Source organism: Oreochromis niloticus, linkage group LG3 (genome assembly GCF_001858045.2).
Source record: "Oreochromis niloticus isolate F11D_XX linkage group LG3, O_niloticus_UMD_NMBU, whole genome shotgun sequence".
NCBI classification, from domain to species: domain Eukaryota; kingdom Metazoa; phylum Chordata; class Actinopteri; order Cichliformes; family Cichlidae; genus Oreochromis; species Oreochromis niloticus.
The window spans coordinates 35623121-35641824 of record NC_031967.2 but is presented as its reverse complement, the minus strand read 5'-3'; the positions used below and the strand labels follow the sequence as shown (position 1 = coordinate 35641824).

General features: G+C 40.4%; 1 long non-coding RNA gene across 1 annotated transcript; it reads left to right on the top strand.

The window, feature by feature from the left end:
* The first annotated feature begins 4926 nt into the window (after positions 1-4926).
* Positions 4927-6424, top strand: LOC109198978 (uncharacterized). Its single transcript, XR_002059497.2, has 2 exons — positions 4927-4983; positions 6184-6424. It is a non-coding gene; the product is annotated as an uncharacterized LOC109198978 (long non-coding RNA).
* The last annotated feature ends 12280 nt before the right edge of the window (positions 6425-18704 follow it).

Genomic DNA, 18704 nt, shown 5'->3' with positions numbered 1-18704 from the left:
GGATCTTCTATACAGGCGCTGTGGAGAGTATCCTCACACAGAACATGACAGCGTGGTTCGGGAACAGCTGTGTGAAGGACCAAAAAGCTCTCCAGAGAGTGATCCATACAGCAGAACGCTGCTGCAGGATTGCTCTCCCCCCACTTCAGGACACCTACACCAGGAGATGCTGGACTAGAGCAACGCAGATACTGAAGGACCCGTCCCATCCTGGCAACAAACTGTTCCAACTTCTACAATCTGGCAGAAGGTTCCGCATCATCCGGGCAAGGACAGAGAGACTCAAGAGGAGCTTTTATCCTCAAGCCATCCGGGCCCTAAACCAACACCCCCCCCCCCCCCCCCCCCCCCCCCACACACACACACACACACGCCATCTCACATCATCTATAATTGACTGAGACTCTCCTCCAGACACTCAATTCCTTTAACTTCCTTTAACTTTAAATATGTTTATATTGTCCATTCTGTAAAATAGTCAGATGTCTATTCATATTAATGTACAGAATTCACCTGCTGCTGCTTCTACTGCACATTCACCCTATGTATATACTATATATATATTTATAATGTTATCCCTCTACCCCCCCCCCCCCATGTTTTTGCACATGTCGAGGAGCGTGTCAGGATACATTTCACTGTGTGTTATACTTGTATAACTATGCATGTGACAAATAAAGAACCTTGAACCTTGAACCTTGAACTGAGCTATAGACTGGGAAATGGACTGTAACATAGTTTGTAATAAGCCTGGCTGTGACTGTAACTGAGCTATGGGTTGTGAGGCTGGATGTGATGGAGGTGACGACTGAGCGGCTAACTGAGCTTGTGGCCGCTGTGCGGCTAACTGAGCTCCTAGAGGCTGGGCAGCTAAGTGAGCTCCTGGAGGCTGGGCAGCTAAGTGAGCTCCTGGAGGCTGGGCAGCTAAGTGAGCTCCTGGAGGCTGGGCAGCTAAGTGAGCTCCTGGAGGCTGGGCAGCTAAGTGAGCTCCTGGAGGCTGGGCGGCTAACTGAACTGAAAGTGAGGATGGAACAATATGGCCAGAAGAACCTGTTTCAGAAAGGTTCATTGCTTTCCCTGACAGAGCTGACGGAGCCAAGAAAGCCTCCCTGACACTTACATTCCCTACATTGGTAATACTAGTCTCAGCTACTCCAGGCATGGGAACAGCAGAGTGGAAACAGTCAGTAACCCCGAGCGTGGGTTCAGGAAAAACAGTCTTTGAAGCAGTGGCCATAGAAAAACCACTATTATCCGTAGTGGAAACACAGAAAATGGCCCCAGAATGAATTGTCCTTGTTTCAGAAAAAGCAGAAACAGTGTCCCTCTCACTCACCACTGCCGGTAGCTTACATTTCCCGACATCCGGCTGTGGGGTGCTGCGCCGACGGCGCGATCGTTGCTTTCTATTCGGAGACGGCTCCGACGGTCCGGGTGATTCCTCGTCCGGCGGTTCGGACGGCACGACCTCCGTGGAAGTGAGTGGGTGAGCGGTAACGGTGGGGGGGTGAAGGTGGAGTTCGTGGAGAATGAAGTTTTGTGCGAGCGGGTGAAGAGAGTCCAGTAACCAGGGGTGAGCAGAGATTAATCGCTGTAGCCTGGCTTCTACCGCGCGGTGCAATTCCTCTCCCTCATGTTCAAGCCACAGATTAACCAACCTTGAGACAGAGTCAATTAATTCCTCCCGAAACTCCTGGGAGGGTGCGGATGCTGCTGGGTCCATGTTTGGTCGGCTCGTACTGTCACGGCTGGGGCAGCAGTCGTATTGTGGAGTGAAAGGAGGACCCAAATTGCAGGCAGCCGACTGATGATATGAGTGATATTTATTTACAGAGTGGCAGGGTGGCAAACAGGCAGTGAGGCATGGCAAATACTAACGGAAACCTAAACTGGGAAAAACTAAATAACAAACCTGAGAGCATACAAAAGGGCTGCGGGGCAGAGAGACACAGACAGGAACGAAGCACCATGGAACGCAGAGAGACACAGACGAACGCAGAGAGACACAGACAAATGCAGACTACACAGACGAGCCGACAACAGGCACAGACTGACACCCACTATATATACACACACACAAACAAGGAGACCAGGTAATGACATACAGGTGGGAGCACAGCTGATTCTAATACACAAGACGACCTGAGGAGACAAGCTGAACACGATGACAACAGACACCGACCTTCAGAATAAGACAGGAAATCCAGAACACGAACAGGGCACAAGGGGAGGACACAGAATACCAAATCAGAATACACACGAGGCACAAAATGAACTTCAAGGAAACACAAAACGCTGGGTCAAAATGACCCAGGATCATGACAAAATCGATGGCTGCCTCAGCTTTCCTGAGGGAGCGACAAGACTCCACCCACCACAACGTCACTAATATATGCTTCTTAAACTTTTTGAGAGTTCCAAACAAATTAGCTATAAAATATTGAGCCCTATTCAATTAAAGTTGCATAAAAGTCAACAGAGCTCAATACTTGGTTATGGTTAACTGCAAAACGACATTTGAGTGTTATGAACTTATTAGTTATCGGCTAGAACAACTGTTAGGGATTACAGTGTGACAATAACTATAATATTGGCCATATTATATTTACATTACCAAAGTGAGATGATTTTAGTCTCATGAACAACATTAGCTAATTGTTATTTACTAACTAATCGTGAAATGACTGTTCAGTACAGAAATGAAGCCCAACAATTAGGTTTTACAGTCCCGTGGTCTCAGCCTCAGATACTCAACTAATCATATGATGTCATAAAAAAATGAACGAACAAAAAAACCATTTTTTTCTCCTTCATTTCTGTCAAACAATGATGTATGAAACGTTTCTCGCTGTTAGTATCATGGTTGCTAGGCAACCTGAGCAGCGCAACGAAGGTCAGACCGTCCAATTTCACAAGCCTCTCACTTCCGCACTTCTCGTACTTCGTAGGACCCAGGCACGTGCAGGGGGGGGGCGGAAGGGGCTTGAGCACCCGCCCCTTTCCTGATGGGTGCCCAAAGTGCCCTTTTGTTGAGGCAATTTTTTTTTTAAATTTTTAATTATTTTTTTTTAAATGTGTGTGTACGTGTGGAGTCCTGTCTGTGCCCCTCAACAATAATATTTAACTATTAATCACATTTTTGCTAAATAAAAGGATCTGGCTTGCATCAGTCACATGATCACCATTAACCAATGATCGCCCTTGACGGCAGAACGCGCTGGTTGCGAGCCGGGAACAAGCTCACAAAGAGCACGCGCATTTTTTGCGGTCCGGAGCTGTAGGAGAAACACAAATTAACTCAGAGACACAGACTGATGCGACAAAACCAGTAAGTAGCTGTACAGCGCACACTGTAGTCTATAGCACACAGGAGTGTTAGCTTATTACGTACACGTTGGTAAGCTGTCTTGTGGCAACTGACGAACTGAAACAAATGAGCGTGCTGTGTGTGCAACAGCGCGACAAACTTTACCTGTCCTTTTATTAACTGCACAAGTAGTGCTGGTCATAGCTGCTGGCTCACTGGGTAAGGCTGTCATGGGTCTGTAGCTCTGTCCACCGTTTTAGGGAACATATTTAGTTTTAAAGTAAGTTACAGGGCTTTTCCTGCCTTTCTGGAGGGCTTATATTTCACTTAAAACGATCGAATATGCATGTCCACATAATAATGGATTATTATAATTATAATATTTTAAAAAACACGCTGTATTTTAAAGAACATACATTAACCTCCTAGGACCTGCCGTCCACATATGTGGACATCACATGTTTGGTTATTTAGACCAAAATACTCAATTTTGCTCTACATGGGCCTGATATCCACTTACGAGGACATTATACTGCTACTGTTCTATCAAAATTTTAAATGAATGTCCTTATTTGTGGCTCTCATTTTTCTTAAAAACAAAAATAAGGTAAAAAAAAAAAAAATCTGGAAATTCTTTGTTTTTACATTCATCAGGCCCCAATATGCCCAAATATCAAAGAGAAATTAAAAATGCATGTCATGGAAGAGTTCGGGTCTTAGGAGGTTAAGAAACAGATTATATTAAATTTATATTTTAAATAAGACAAAATGCTGATTTTACAGCAGCAAAATTATTGTATCTCTACAGTTTAAAAAAGTAATAAGCTTTCTCGCTGCACAGAGTGGATAGTGAAACAAATGGAATCGTCATAAATACATTATTATAAATTTATTACTTTTTTCCCCTCATTGCTTTATTATTGTAGCTCTAGTAATAAATAATAAGGGAAGGATTCTGGATCAGCACCATGATGGAAACTTGTGCCCACAGTATATACAGTATTCTGAAGAAGGTCTAAAATGTCACTGTGCGTGCATGTGTGTGTTTTATGCATATGGATTTTTGAATTATTACTCATAATATAACATTATCCAGACATGGCTGGTAAGGACATGAGGAAACAGTAGGAGCTGTGTGAGGTTACTAAAGGCAGTGGATCCCTCAGCAGCTGGATTACAAAGAGCACAGGTAACATTAACACATGTACCAGTTGTTGGAGAGGTATTCCAGTATAAAAATAATAATAAGCACAACTGAAATGTTTTGCTTCTGTAACATTTTTCTGTCATCATTTTATTATAGATTAAGTGTAAGAGTTGTTAAGTGTGGATAATTAAATAATAGTTTATTGCAATAGCAAGTTGTGCCTTGTTCTCAGATGGACAGCAAGTGGAGAGTGATAGATGAAATGAGGGGATGGAAGGAGGGAGAGAGGCAAAGAGTGATTCACAGGCAGGGTCTAGTTTATTTCTCAGTTTTTTGTTGCCTTATGGTTCCAAGCGCTGTCACCAATCTTTGCATTTTGTTATTATCTCATGACACTTGTTTAATCAGCTACCATCTCTCCTATGGACTTTTTAATGTCTACAGTCTCAGATCAACACAGCCCTGCCCTCCAGCACTATCAGCAGCAGGAGCAGCAGCAACCCCTCAACAGCAACATTGTACCCATCAGGTAAAACATAGGCTACATTTGCTTTGCCTCACAACAGTGATATAGTATGATGCGATCCCATATTAGATTCTTGATGAATGTGTGTTGTTGTTATTCAGCCTGGTTCAATGTGCCCCTTTTTAGCTTTGAGCACCCGCCCCTGTAAACGTCTCTGCACGGCCCTGGTAGGACCTGCCGTACATAGTCCACAAACTGCGCATACTACGAAGCGTGTGGTCACTGGATTGGGACACAGCCTCTGTCTGCCTGGGCAGAGCTAGGCCGTTTCTCAATTCTCAAGTACGCGAGTACGTACTCGCGTTCCCGGCGAGTACGTACTGGCCGAGAACGCGAGCACGGACTCGCGATTTGTACAATTGGAACACCAGCATACGTGATGATGTCACAGGTCCGGAGTTTTTACTGCCGTCCCCTCTTAATTTAACTGTGAGTAACATGTTATGAGGCTTAACTTTAATGACAGCCAAACCGGTTTACTCAGGAACAAATAAAACACTGAAATAAACCAAACATTAACATTTAGAAGTGATCTAAGCGACTTATATATCATTTTTAACCTCAGTAGTGAAACCTCTATTAATAAAAATAGTGTACATGTACATACCTAAATAAAAACAAGCAGGTGAGATGTTAGAACGCTTTTATTCCTATTTTAGTGGACACTCAATACTATAGACAGCTGCTGGAGTTTCTTTAACCTGAGTAGTGAGAAGACCGCGAGCGGGGGGGGGGGGGTTGAAAACGATGTGCCGGGAGTCCGCTGTTGAGTTTTGGACGAAATGCATTCTGGGATATTTAGCTGTACCAAGTCCACACCGATGCATGCTCGATAAAACGGGCGGAGCGAGAACACATCCGGGACTTTTTCGCGTTCTCGGCTTGATGCGTACTTCGAATTGGAACAGTACTTGGTCTCCGACTGATGACGTATCACGAGTACACGAGAACGCAAGTACGCACAAGTACGCATATTGAGAAACGGCCCTAATCTCAGGCTCCTGCCTCTGGCCTATGCACCTGCCCTGATTGTCACACCTGCCTCCGATCTACCTGATTTCCTGAGCGCTACTTAAGATGGCAGTTCTGTGTTTTCTTGTCGCTGGATTGTTGAGTAACTAGCATTAGTCTGCCCAGCAAACTTTATCTGAACCTGTGTGATTTTCCTAGCCTGTTTTCTGATTGTGTTTTCCATGTAAATAGACATCCCTGGACCTGTCCCTGTTACCTGTCTGAATCATCTGAGAGCGACTGAGTGGCAACGTACAAGTGGAGCGGAAGTGTGAGTGACTGCAGAGGAGAGTGGAGCGATTACAGAAGAGCATCGTTTGTGTGTGTGGACTTTTCCCCCTATATTTTCCCCTCAGAGCCCTGGTACCCTGCACATTGTATGTATTGCACTTGGTGAACTTTGTAATTAAAGCTAACTATCTTTTGAAAAGGAGCCTTGGTCTATGCTTTTGTCTGTTTGACATCCTGACAATCTCAGGTTTTCTCTCAGGTTCAGGAAAATCCCTCACTGCTTGTGAACATTCTTCTCATCACATTGAGTTTAAAAGCAAAGTCCTGATAAATTAACTGTGGATTCTAATAGTTACAATGTGTGGTGTTCTACTTTTTTGTTCTACTTTTCCAAATGTTACTGTTTGTAAATAAATACACAATAAATATTGTAGTCACTTCAAAAGAAAGAAATCTCCAATCAAATGAGAGGAATAGAAATATTTTACTGCTATTATTTGCTGCTATTTTTATAATCATCATTACCATTTCATGTTAATAGTGATGTTGCTTTCACAGATGCATTCAGATGTTCAAATATATTGGTATTATATCAGTCTTTATTACAAGTCCAGTTATAACCACGTCGAACTGTTGAGTTGAATATATAATATATAATTTTAAATGCTTTTCTAATGCTGCTATGATCTCAGTGTTTCTGTGTAGACTGCAGGGACAGGAAGTTATATGTCTTTGAAGTTGCAGGCTGGTGCAGAAGTGAAACCGAAAGCAGAGTGAGCGTAAGCTGAAAGAGTAGGGTGTTTATTCAGTAGATTACATATATAGTTCCATTTAGGTTATTATATGTAAGGGGGAGCCTCTGGTCACGTGAAGGTCAGAAGTGTAACGGGTGAGATGTGAGAGCATTTAAGGGCGAGACATATACATACAGACACAAATAGTGAGAGGTCATGACACGTACGCAGTACACAGCATGCACGCGCCCTCGCACGTGCACACACACACAGATATAAACTCTTACCTACTAAATGAGTTTTAGACTGCAAAGTTGTGCCTGTATGAGTGACATTTTGTACAGGAAGTGCACCTGATGTCCTAGGAGATAAGCGACAGCGAGGATGGAGACAGGAAGCATCAGCCGTCGACACGAAGATGATGTTCTATGTTAAAAGTCATTGTGGTTTTGGTGTGACGTATTTCTGCCTAGTAACAGAAAAGGGGGCTGTACTATCTTAACCCCATAAAACAGTTGTCTGAATATGAGAAAGACAGTTCAACACTGATTGGGTTGTTGAACTCACACATGTGTTCATTAAAATGCCGTCTAAATTGCACACGCCTGGATCTGTGATTATTTATGGATTCTTCTCTCAACATTGAACCCTAACATTTGGGGGCTCGTTCCGGTGAGAGAGGGAATTTTGGTGTAGATGGAGAGATCCAGGGTCTGTGGTGATTAGATGGGCAGATAGGAGTCAGTGGTCTGAAGTGAGAGACAAGCCGGCTTAAACAAAGGTAAGGCACATACCTGTTGAATTTTCCAAAATGTGCTAGATTGGACATGTCAAATTAAAGTCTACTCACTGAAAATTACTGGTGAAAGTCTGTTTTGATTTTGGTGATAATGAAAGTAATAAAGTACAGTACTGAGAAAGTTAAAAGCGGTTGGAGCCGCTGAGAGAATTAAGAACGGTTGGAGCCGTTGAGAGAATTAAAGCAGTTGGAGCTGCTAATTTAGTGTGGTAGGGAATTTGGTTGTTTTGTGGGTTGGAGCCCTATTGGTCATGGACTCTATTTTGTGATGGTCATTTTGTGGGTTGGAGCCCCTATGTCCACAAGGATAGGTCTGCCTGATTCTTACTCCTGTGTGGGAGTGTAGATTGTTGGTTCAAATTATTCTAAATCTTTGTAGAACGACAGCGGCGTCTGTTAAGAAGCGCATTTTCTCCTTGGTAACGCTTGCGCTAAGGCAGGACTCTGACCTTAGACCTACTGGACAGTAGGGATAGTACCGTCGACAGCGGGGGAGAACTTGGGAACCTCCGAAATTGCTAGGAGTTAGAGTCTCCTATTTGCGCTTTTTTGGCTACCTGTAAATTAAGTTAGGGCTAGAAATGTGGACGGAACGGTTGGAGCTGGTCCGGTGAATTGAGCACAAAAAGTCTGGGACTTATCGGTTGGAGCCGTTACGTAAATTTATCAAAATTATATAGGTGTTAAGAGGCCTGAAACCTGTGCAGTTGTAATTAATAAGACGTCTGTAATATAAAATATGAGATCTATGAGTAAGATCAGTCTCTGTATCAGTAATGCACAGCCGGATGTGCACTGATGGTGTGTGTAAATGCAAATGAGCAGCGGTGACGCGCAGAGAGGGTGGTTTCAGTTTTCGAGAGGACTGAGCTTTTTGCTAAATGCCTGTATATAAGAGGTTGGTTTTGCTTATTATGAGAGTGTAAATACAGTTTGAATATATTAGTGTGGATGTATAGTAAATGACTGAATTTTGATAGATGTATATTTCGTGAGCCATAAATGTTGGTGTGTTTTATTTTTCAGTTATGTGTGTGTGGGGAGAAGCGGGGTGTGAGACGATGAGAGGTTTCAGTTTTCTTTTTCTTTTCTTTTCACTTGCTCTTTCTGATTATGGAAGGCATGTTTAAAATACTCGTATGAAAGTGTATTTTAAGTGATTTTAACCGTGTGAATGCTGTCAGTATTTGATTTGAGTGACTCTGCATGATTTGTCTGAGTGAGTGGAAAATGGAAGTTTGAGAGAGAAAAGGCAGTGTGTGAGACGAGTCATGGCGTCTGAAAGAGGTTAGAAACATTTAAAAGTGGGTGTGAAATATATTTCTTTTGTGATGAAAAGTAGGATGTTTTAAAGTTTGAAAGTGCTTTTAATTCAAGAAATCTATGAGAGATGTTATGACAGGTTGAGTTTATTTTTTCCGATTGAAAACACATAAGTATATACACTTGGGAAACCCAGTTAAGAGATTATTGGGTGACTGATGCTATAAAACTGACCTAAAGAATGGTCCTGTGTGGAGAAGTGTTAGTTGTTCGGATGTGTGAAAGAGCTCTATTTAAATGTGTGTGAGTGAAATGAAGGTGTATTGTTTTTTAGATCAAGATTTAGTAGAATTAAAGAGGGTTTTTAGACTATAAATATAAAGAGAGACAGACTCTGCAGAGAACAGGAAATAGTGAACAGGAACTCTGCATGCCCATAAAAGGAACTGAGTGTGTACAGGAAGAACACAGAGAGACAGACGAGGCCCATGAAGCAAATGGAGCCTTTAAGAAAAAATGAATATAATACTAATTATATGCTTTAGTGTGTCAATACAGGTGGGCGTCTTTCAACTTTGCAACCTTGAGTTCAGCAGCAGAAGAGCAGATTAACAGAATTGGGAGAAAATAAGCCAGTCTTTGGCTCGAAATTGTGCAGCTTGATCTCTCACTTTGTCCCTGAAACTGAGAAGAAACTCAAAGGACAGTCAAGGACAGTCAATCGCCTGATGAAGACCGACAGAACATCGTGGACTTGAATACAGCAGGCAAATGACAGTGCCACTGATCCATTAACACTGATGACGACTGACGACCAGCAGCAGCATGTAAGAGTAATGCAACATGTACTGTGAAAATACAGGCTGGGCAGTTGAACAGTGGGAAAAAGAATTGTGGAAGAGCACTGGACATTGAGTGATATTTTGCCATGCTGGGACTTAATCTGAAAGAAAGACTGTAAAGAAACAGAGAAGAAGACAACAGCTGAGTTGAGACTGTGTTTGCTGGAGCTTTGAAGCACGAACAGGACACTGTGAATGAAAAAGAGACCGGTGAGAGATGAAGCTGGACGAGTTTGACTGCGAGAATATAGGATATAATTGGATTGAAAATTGAAACCTGAACTCATGAATTGTTTAGGGATGTCCACCACAGCATGACAAAGAGGTAAACATTAGAAAAGGTAATAATAATGAAAGAAATAATTGTCATTACCTTAATGAATAGAAAGCACACATACAAATTGTTACATGTGAGATTATTTTTGAAATGAATCAGAAGTGAGATAGTTTGAATCTAAAGCTCAGTGGTGAAATGCATAAACTAAATATGAATATATAGGATGCAATGAAGAAACAGCTTACACGTAGTGTACATTAACATGAATAAATAGCAAGGCAACGAAGAACTCAATGAATTAATTTAATGAAGAAGCAGTTTACACTCAATTAACATAAAATGCAAGGAAGAACACGCTTACATGCATGGCATAATTGGTGTTTCTGATCAGAGATAGAGAAATGGGTTATTTCACCACTGGTGATAATAATGAAAATGTCTTAGTTTTGTTATTTTCAGGAGTAAAGCAGACTTGGACCAGTTCTCCAGACGCACCAGTCGGAAGAAAATTATAGGTTAACATCACTGGATAAGTTAAGGCAAGTTTCTGGTTGAATTGTTCACAGAATCATGTGTCCAGGAACCTGAAAACAGGCCCTAGCTCCTGGCTGAAGACTAGGAGTGCTTTATTTAAGGTGGGAAATCAAAACAGAGGGTTAGTAATTCGGGGAAGGAGAAAACTGACTGTTTAACTGGAGGGTTGGAAAGGTGTCTGACGGACTGCGAAGCCATAGATGCAAAATACCACACACAAACAGAAAATGTATTAACCGTACAAAGACAAGCTCATGAAGCTTGTCTAATCAAAGCTTGATGCATAGAGACATTGATTTAAAACCTGGCTAAGAACATAAGCATACCCAGATAGCAAGACGACATTGAATCTATGTTGATTTTTCATCCGAACCATCGTATATGGTCGGGGTTGAAATGCCAATGTTGTAACAACATTGAAATACTGTGGTAAACCGACGGTCTTACTATAGAGACGTTGTAACGATGTTGATTCACCGTTGTTTTTTTGTCATTGATATTTGATCTATTTATAGTCGACCAGGTGACAACAACAACGTCGAGAAAACGTCTATTTATAGTTGACGATCATTCGGCTCCGGTCACCATCAAAAACCATCGATTTGTAGTTGAGCATTAAATTGCATTGCAACTGATCGGGTATAAAGTACCAGAGAAAGTAGATTTATTGTTCATTTGTTATCAATGACTTGGTCTAGTTCACCAGCTTTAAAAAATCGTGTCTACGTGCAATTTATGTATAGTTGACCGGGAAATTAAAGCAGCGATCACTTGGACTATTCCGCAGCACCCCTCTCACATTGGTACATCCCCCCAGGTATTCATTGTCTTCTACAGTAGAGCGGGACATTTGATTTACTCTCAGCGGAATTGACCGGAGAAGGCATCAGTTCATGCACTGCGCTGGCCTGCACCACGATTAGTATAAGGTAAGAATGAATGCTTTTTTTTTTCCTACTCGTTATTTCCATGTTTGCATTTGAATAACAGTAAAAAACTCGTTAATGTTGTACATTAACGAGTTTTTTTTACTGTTATTTACGTCCGAAATTGTGTCTACTTCTTGCAATCCGGCAACAAATAAATTGCACTGCGAACAAAGTATATCAACAAAGAAAAGATTTTCGTTTCATTTCTTCGTTATATTCCCTTACAAAGCTAGCTTTAACGCTTCGAGGTTTCCTTTGTTCTTGGAACAAAGGCGCTTGACCCAGACTTTCGCTCTGTAGTTGCTTAGTACTACAAAAAATTCTAAATCTGTGATATATGATTGATAAACGTAAAGTTAACTGTATAAACGTGTTCAATGACTTTGTTACTTTTGATGATTGGAGAGCACTCGCTTCAATTCGCACACGAAAACTTGAATGCTCAGGCAGCATGCCCACGTGACTGTACGTTGACTTTCCGTTTGTGCCTTGAATAATGAATAAGGGTACGTCCACATGTACCAGCGTATTTTTGAAACCGCTGATTTTTCTATGCGTTTGCACCTTTTGTCCACACGTAATGTATGTCTGGCCGTACATTGTGTTTGTATTTTCAGGCACATTTCACGAAGCAGAACGCAGTCTTCAGAGATATCCACGTGAACGCTGTGATACGTCTGACCTTCAGTCCGAAGAAGAAACACAGACCAGGCTTAAAAGAAAGCACAAGTAAAACCTTTTTATTCACAAACATATCTTTGATTGTTAAGAATTTATGATCTTGTCTTTTATACATATCTGTGGTGCTTGCATACTGCAATATCACCACATAATATAGTCCAAAAAGTGGAAGTTTGTAAACTTTTTAAAAATGCAAAGCCGTGTACACTTGTGCACTTCAAAAATTCATTGTATACTGTACCTTCTTGCACGTCTCTGTTTCCTGTGTGTGTTGTTAGAAATCAAACTAACTTTAGGAAACAATATGCCAAAAGCATATTTACAATTACTTAAGACCGTTTTTAATTTCTTTTCTTTAGACCAAATCCCCTGTACACATATATGGACTCAGAGGATGAGCAGCCTACAAAAAAAACGGTTTCCCCAGGCCCCTCGAGTGAAAATACCAGGTAATAAAATACTGACTAGTGTCTGTGTACATATCTGTGTCTGACACGAGGAAACTTTTCTGACAAGTTGTCTGTATTCTTAAATACTTAAAAAATTATCTTTTTCTAAACAGCCCTCATCACTCCACAGTCTGCCCCCCAGACCACTGATAGCAACCATCATAATGCCCCACCCAGCTTCCGGCACCTTTCGCCACTCCGGCACAAACCGACACAGCTTTGCGATCTCGCCAGCATGCAGAGTCTGATGTCTTCCCTATAGATGGTATGCTTTTAAAAAAGCTTTAAAGCTGCATCACAATGTCATTGTACTCTTATCTAAAAAAATCCCCAATTTATACTCCTGAATGTCATCTTGTTGTGATTTTTTTTTTCTTTTTTCTGTAGATTCCAGAGACTCTGTGAGGCCACTATTACAAGGCAAGTTTGAAAATCTTGGAATTTCACAGTTTACATGGTATAACAAATATATGTGACAGGCAAAAACTAGTAAACACTTTTAGCAGTTACAAGAACTAACAAATGAATATCCAACAAAAGGGAATAGAAATACATTGTACTGCCAATACTTTGGTTTATTCTTTGTATGACTTGAAAATCAGGCTTTAGGGAAAACTAAATGACATGTTTCTATCATCAATTACATGAAGTAAACACACAAGCACTTGCATACACATTTAAGACATGAGACACGCTAATTCCATCTCATAAAATGTGTCTATAGGTGAGACGCTTTGCGTTGATTGGTGCTGCTGGACCACACTGGAGGTGCGAGTCCGCCGTGTAATGGTTTATGCCATTACAAAGGAGCTGGCCTCTGTACTCAACTGGGCAGGGGAAAAAAAACCAAGGACCAGACAAAGCAAAAAAGGGCATTTAAAGAGACAGCGCTGTGCAGATGCACATTTGGTAAGTTTTAACATTTATTGTAGTTTTATGAGCCTAAAGTGAACAATAAAGGGATCAATTGATGTGCTGGGTGCGTTTCACATTTCCTATGTCTGGTTTTTGCTATATTACTTTGTCTTTCTTAATAACAAGACTTTCATGTCCGGTTAATCTGGAGATAGTCTTTGGTCTTTGGCTTGTTTTGTCCTCGGGTTGTACACTTTGTACAGCCCGAGGACCCCATGTTTCTTTCTTTTTTTTTTAAAGGATACACGTGTATCCTTTAAAAAAAAACGGCACACCATGCTAAGACATATCACATTTTCAGCTTATAGCTCTTTGGGAATCAAATGCGGCAGTTTGCTGATTTCCGCCTGGTGACTTTCATGTTTATCAGCCTAGGAGTTTACATACTTTCTCCCTGCTGAAGACAATTAACAAGAGCTTATTCATGTGCTCTAATTCCCTTTTTTTGTCTTTGTTTTTTTGTGTGTGTGTCTATTTTTGTCCTAGATGGCCTTGCGCAGCAGGTAGGGGCGAACTCTATGTCTGAGTTGGTCTTTGCTCAAGCAGTCCAGAAATGGCTCAGATATGCTCCAGATCGTACGGGTGGTGCGCAGGACGCACATCATCCATCCCCATCCCGGAGTAAATGATAAAAAGTGACATGAAACATAGAAATGTAAATAGGAAACTTTGTCTTTTAATAAAGTATTTTGCAAATGATACATGTCTATTGACCTTTTTTGTTTTTGTTTTTTTGTTTTTCAATAAAAAGCAACTGTGCGAAAGAGGTGGAAAATCAATACCATAGCTCAACAGTGTTTCAATATCAGAATCTGACATTGTTTCAATGTCAACAGTGTTAGAAAATATAACGTCGAATCAATGTCAGGTTTCAACATTGATTCAACATCAAAACCTGACGTTGTTTCAACGTTAAAAATGGGTGCAAGAGTGACGTTGGGTCAACGTCACACTTCAACGTTGCTTCAATGACGTCGCCTGATATTGACTCAACATTGTTTCAATGTTTCCTTGCTATCTGGGTATGCAATGAAGATCTGCTTGCTGCTTGTATGAGTGAGAGAATGGTGTGAATGGTTAATACAATTGATGGAAAGATTTAAAATAGATGGAAAAAACAAAAGAAAAGTGTTTATAAGAGTGACTCAGGAGTGCTCTTGCACTGATTGATCAAAATCGGTGATTAGTATAGAAAGAAAATGAGAATAATTCAATAATGTGATAAGGTCTAAACATGTATTTTTCTTGTCAAGGTGGCTGTTGAAGAGTATTTGGAGAAATATAATGGTAAAGTATCAGGATATTTGATTACGGTGGTCAGGTCTGTTCAGAGGGGCAGATTTGGACAGGAAATTTATAATTTAAGGATGATACGTTGTTGAAATTGGTTTAGATCTTATGCAGAATGAAAACAGATGGCAAAGTGAGGAAGGGAGACATTGTGCAAACGGTCTTTGATCTTTTGACGAGGTTTTCGGTGTGTTGAACGGGTGAAATTTAAGATTGTTTCAGATTTTTGAGGCTGTTGTTTTATTTCCAGAGAGGGTGTTTGATTAAGACATGGATATGTCTGAGAGGGGCCCCCAAAAATTTTTTGTAGTAGTAAGTGCACTCAGGAAAAAACCTGTCAGGTGATTTTGTTTTGTACTTTGATGAGCTAATAATCAGCTCCCTTTTTTCATTTTTGTTCTAAGCAGGCCTGGAAGACAGTGAACGGACGGCGTTGACAGAATTACCAAGTACGAGAATCAGGTGGGCTTTACAGAATTATAATTGATTACAATCAGAGACTGAGTGGCGGCGAGTCCCTGTCTAAAAATGATTGCAGCGTGTCAATCCAGTCAAAAGTATAGTGAACTATTTTCCTAAAAAGGAAAGCGAAATAAAACAAATGATTGAGCTCATTTTGCTGATGTGGAGCATCTGATGACGTGCGCAGAAGGCTGCAGATCAGCAAAAAATATCATGTGTGAATGCATGGGAGTGAATGCGAGTGATGGGACCAAGAGGGGAAATAAATAAAAGGTTGACAAACAGGAGGAGTGGAAGACTTAATTCTGGGGATGTGGATGTTTGTTTTGAGAAAATTATTTACTGGGGTTGGATTATGTTGTTACATTATAGAATGCTAAATGCTAAAAGGGAAACATTGATGTAACTCAAGTTACCATGAACTGAGGTGACACATGATTAATAACTGTTCTGTGTAAGTTTATTTTGTGTTATAACACAGGTTGGATCATAAGTGGGGAAATTGAGTATGAAATGTGAAGTTCTGGTTAACACACAGGTTTTGTTTCCAGGAAGTTCCAAGGATCCAGACTTTCCATGGAGCAACGATTTTGAGGAGATTTGACATGATGATTAAATTGATTTTGTTCCTTAAACACAGGTTTTCAGGGCTGGAGCAAAATACCGGAGAGGAGGATGGCTGAAGTGTTCTGAGAAATGAAATGACTAACCTTTTTTCCTTTTAATTGGTTAAGCTTGGGTGGAGCATTTTGAGTTTTTTGCCACATGAGATGTGTCAAAAAGAGAGGGGTTTAAGATTTAATTTGAAATGGGTTTTTAATATGATTTTATAACTATTGGGGTTGTTTGATAATTTAGATATGGTAAAACTGAGGCAGAGATTGTTAATTCTAAAGAAAGGAGTAAAATGAACTGAATTCTGTTTAGAAGATAAATTGCTGGGGTTAATAAGAAGTTGTACACCAAATTTAGAGGGAAATTGTGGGAATAAAGGATATGCTTTGGGGAAAATAGTGAACATTTGATGAGTAGAAAATGTGGGATTTCTTTTTGATTTTTAGGATAAGATGTCACAGTGACATAATGTTAGAATGTTGTTATAATGTAGGCTTTAGAAACAGATAGTAAATAGATTTATTTTTAGGGTAGAGGAGAGCTTTTATGAGGATGTTAAAAGTCTCGCTGACTCAAATGAATAATATTGGAGATTATATATGTAGAAATGATTTTTTCATACACATTGCATTTTGGTGCCTTTAACGGAGTTGTGGCTCAGAGAGTCGTCTCTTGAGGGTCATAAACTTTTGGTTAACGTTATGATTAGCCAATCTACTGTGAGAAGGACCTGAATTTTGAAGGATTGCACACGCTTACAGACATATGGAGTTCTTAAGACACATGACAGTATTGTTTCCAGGCAAAAGGCCTGAAATCCATTTAGCATTTAACTGAATAGGAGTTTCGCTGGTAACTAAATTGGGTGACATGTAAAATATTGAGATAACACATGCAGCTCCAAATGAGTCTTATTATATAAAATGCAGCTACAGAATAACGAACGCTTGTCGAAGTGACCGAGGTTTCTTTTTTGCTTTAAACCAGGTCCAAAGGGGGGAAAAGCTTATGTATTTTGGTTAAGACTGATAAAATATAATGACTGATAAAATATAATTAGAATGTACCATTACATTAAGAGCAGCAAAATGAAATAAAATGATATATTCAAACAGGTTATCACCCAGGAAATGGGAGCTCAAAATACAGTTAGAGTTCAGCTTTTAGCTATGATGAAGTTTATTTAGGAGCTATTGATAATGTGCTTACACGAAGTGATTAAAGTGGTTGTTTTTATCATCCTTTTAGTAGAATAAGCCGTTATAATGATTTTCTTGATACATTTTCTTGTAATAGGTGACTTTAGATGAGAGGTAGGCCCTTGCAGCAGTGACAGTTTGTGTACAGGATGTGGGTGATCAGATAAGGAACAACAGGAAACGTATGACAGCAGTGCAGTAAGACTGTTAGAAAGCTGTAGATTGAGATGAGTGATGTTTAAGATTATATAGGAATAGAAGTCAAAAACCAAATACGAAATTAGGTTCATGTTTTGAGTAATATTAGCTGGAATCAGGTTTGAATAAAGAGAACTAGAGAGGGTCAGAGCTAAGAACAGTGATCCTAATGTCCATGATGTCTGGGATGGACAGGGGAGCAGCTGAATGGGCCAAGGAGTGACCCAACATAATGTATGGCGACCTCTGGTGTGCCAGAGGTCGAGAGAGGGGATTGAGAGGAATAGAAATATTTTACTGCTATTATTTGCTGCTATTTTTATAATCATCATTACCATTTCATGTTAATAGTGATGTTGCTTTCACAGATGCATTCAGATGTTCAAATATATTGGTATTATATCAGTCTTTATTACAAGTCCAGTTATAACCACGTCGAACTGTTGAGTTGAATATATAATATATAATTTTAAATGCTTTTCTAATGCTGCTATGATCTCAGTGTTTCTGTGTAGACTGCAGGGACAGGAAGTTATATGTCTTTGAAGTTGCAGGCTGGTGCAGAAGTGAAACCGAAAGCAGAGTGAGCGTAAGCTGAAAGAGTAGGGTGTTTATTCAGTAGATTACATATATAGTTCCATTTAGGTTATTATATGTAAGGGGGAGCCTCTGGTCACGTGAAGGTCAGAAGTGTAACGGGTGAGATGTGAGAGCATTTAAGGGCGAGACATATACATACAGACACAAATAGTGAGAGGTCATGACACGTACGCAGTACACAGCATGCACGCGCCCTCGCACGTGCACACACACACAGATATAAACTCTTACCTACTAAATGAGTTTTAGACTGCAAAGTTGTGCCTGTATGAGTGACATTTTGTACAGGAAGTGCACCTGATGTCCTAGGAGATAAGCGACAGCGAGGATGGAGACAGGAAGCATCAGCCGTCGACACGAAGATGATGTTCTATGTTAAAAGTCATTGTGGTTTTGGTGTGACGTATTTCTGCCTAGTAACAGAAAAGGGGGCTGTACTATCTTAACCCCATAAAACAGTTGTCTGAATATGAGAAAGACAGTTCAACACTGATTGGGTTGTTGAACTCACACATGTGTTCATTAAAATGCCGTCTAAATTGCACACGCCTGGATCTGTGGTTATTTATGGATTCTTCTCTCAACATTGAACCCTAACACAAATAACCAGTGAAACAGCCATTTTAATGTGAGCACAAACAGACTGAAGCAAAAAGCCCGGCATTTCAGACAAAGTTGAAAACTACTGTTGTGAT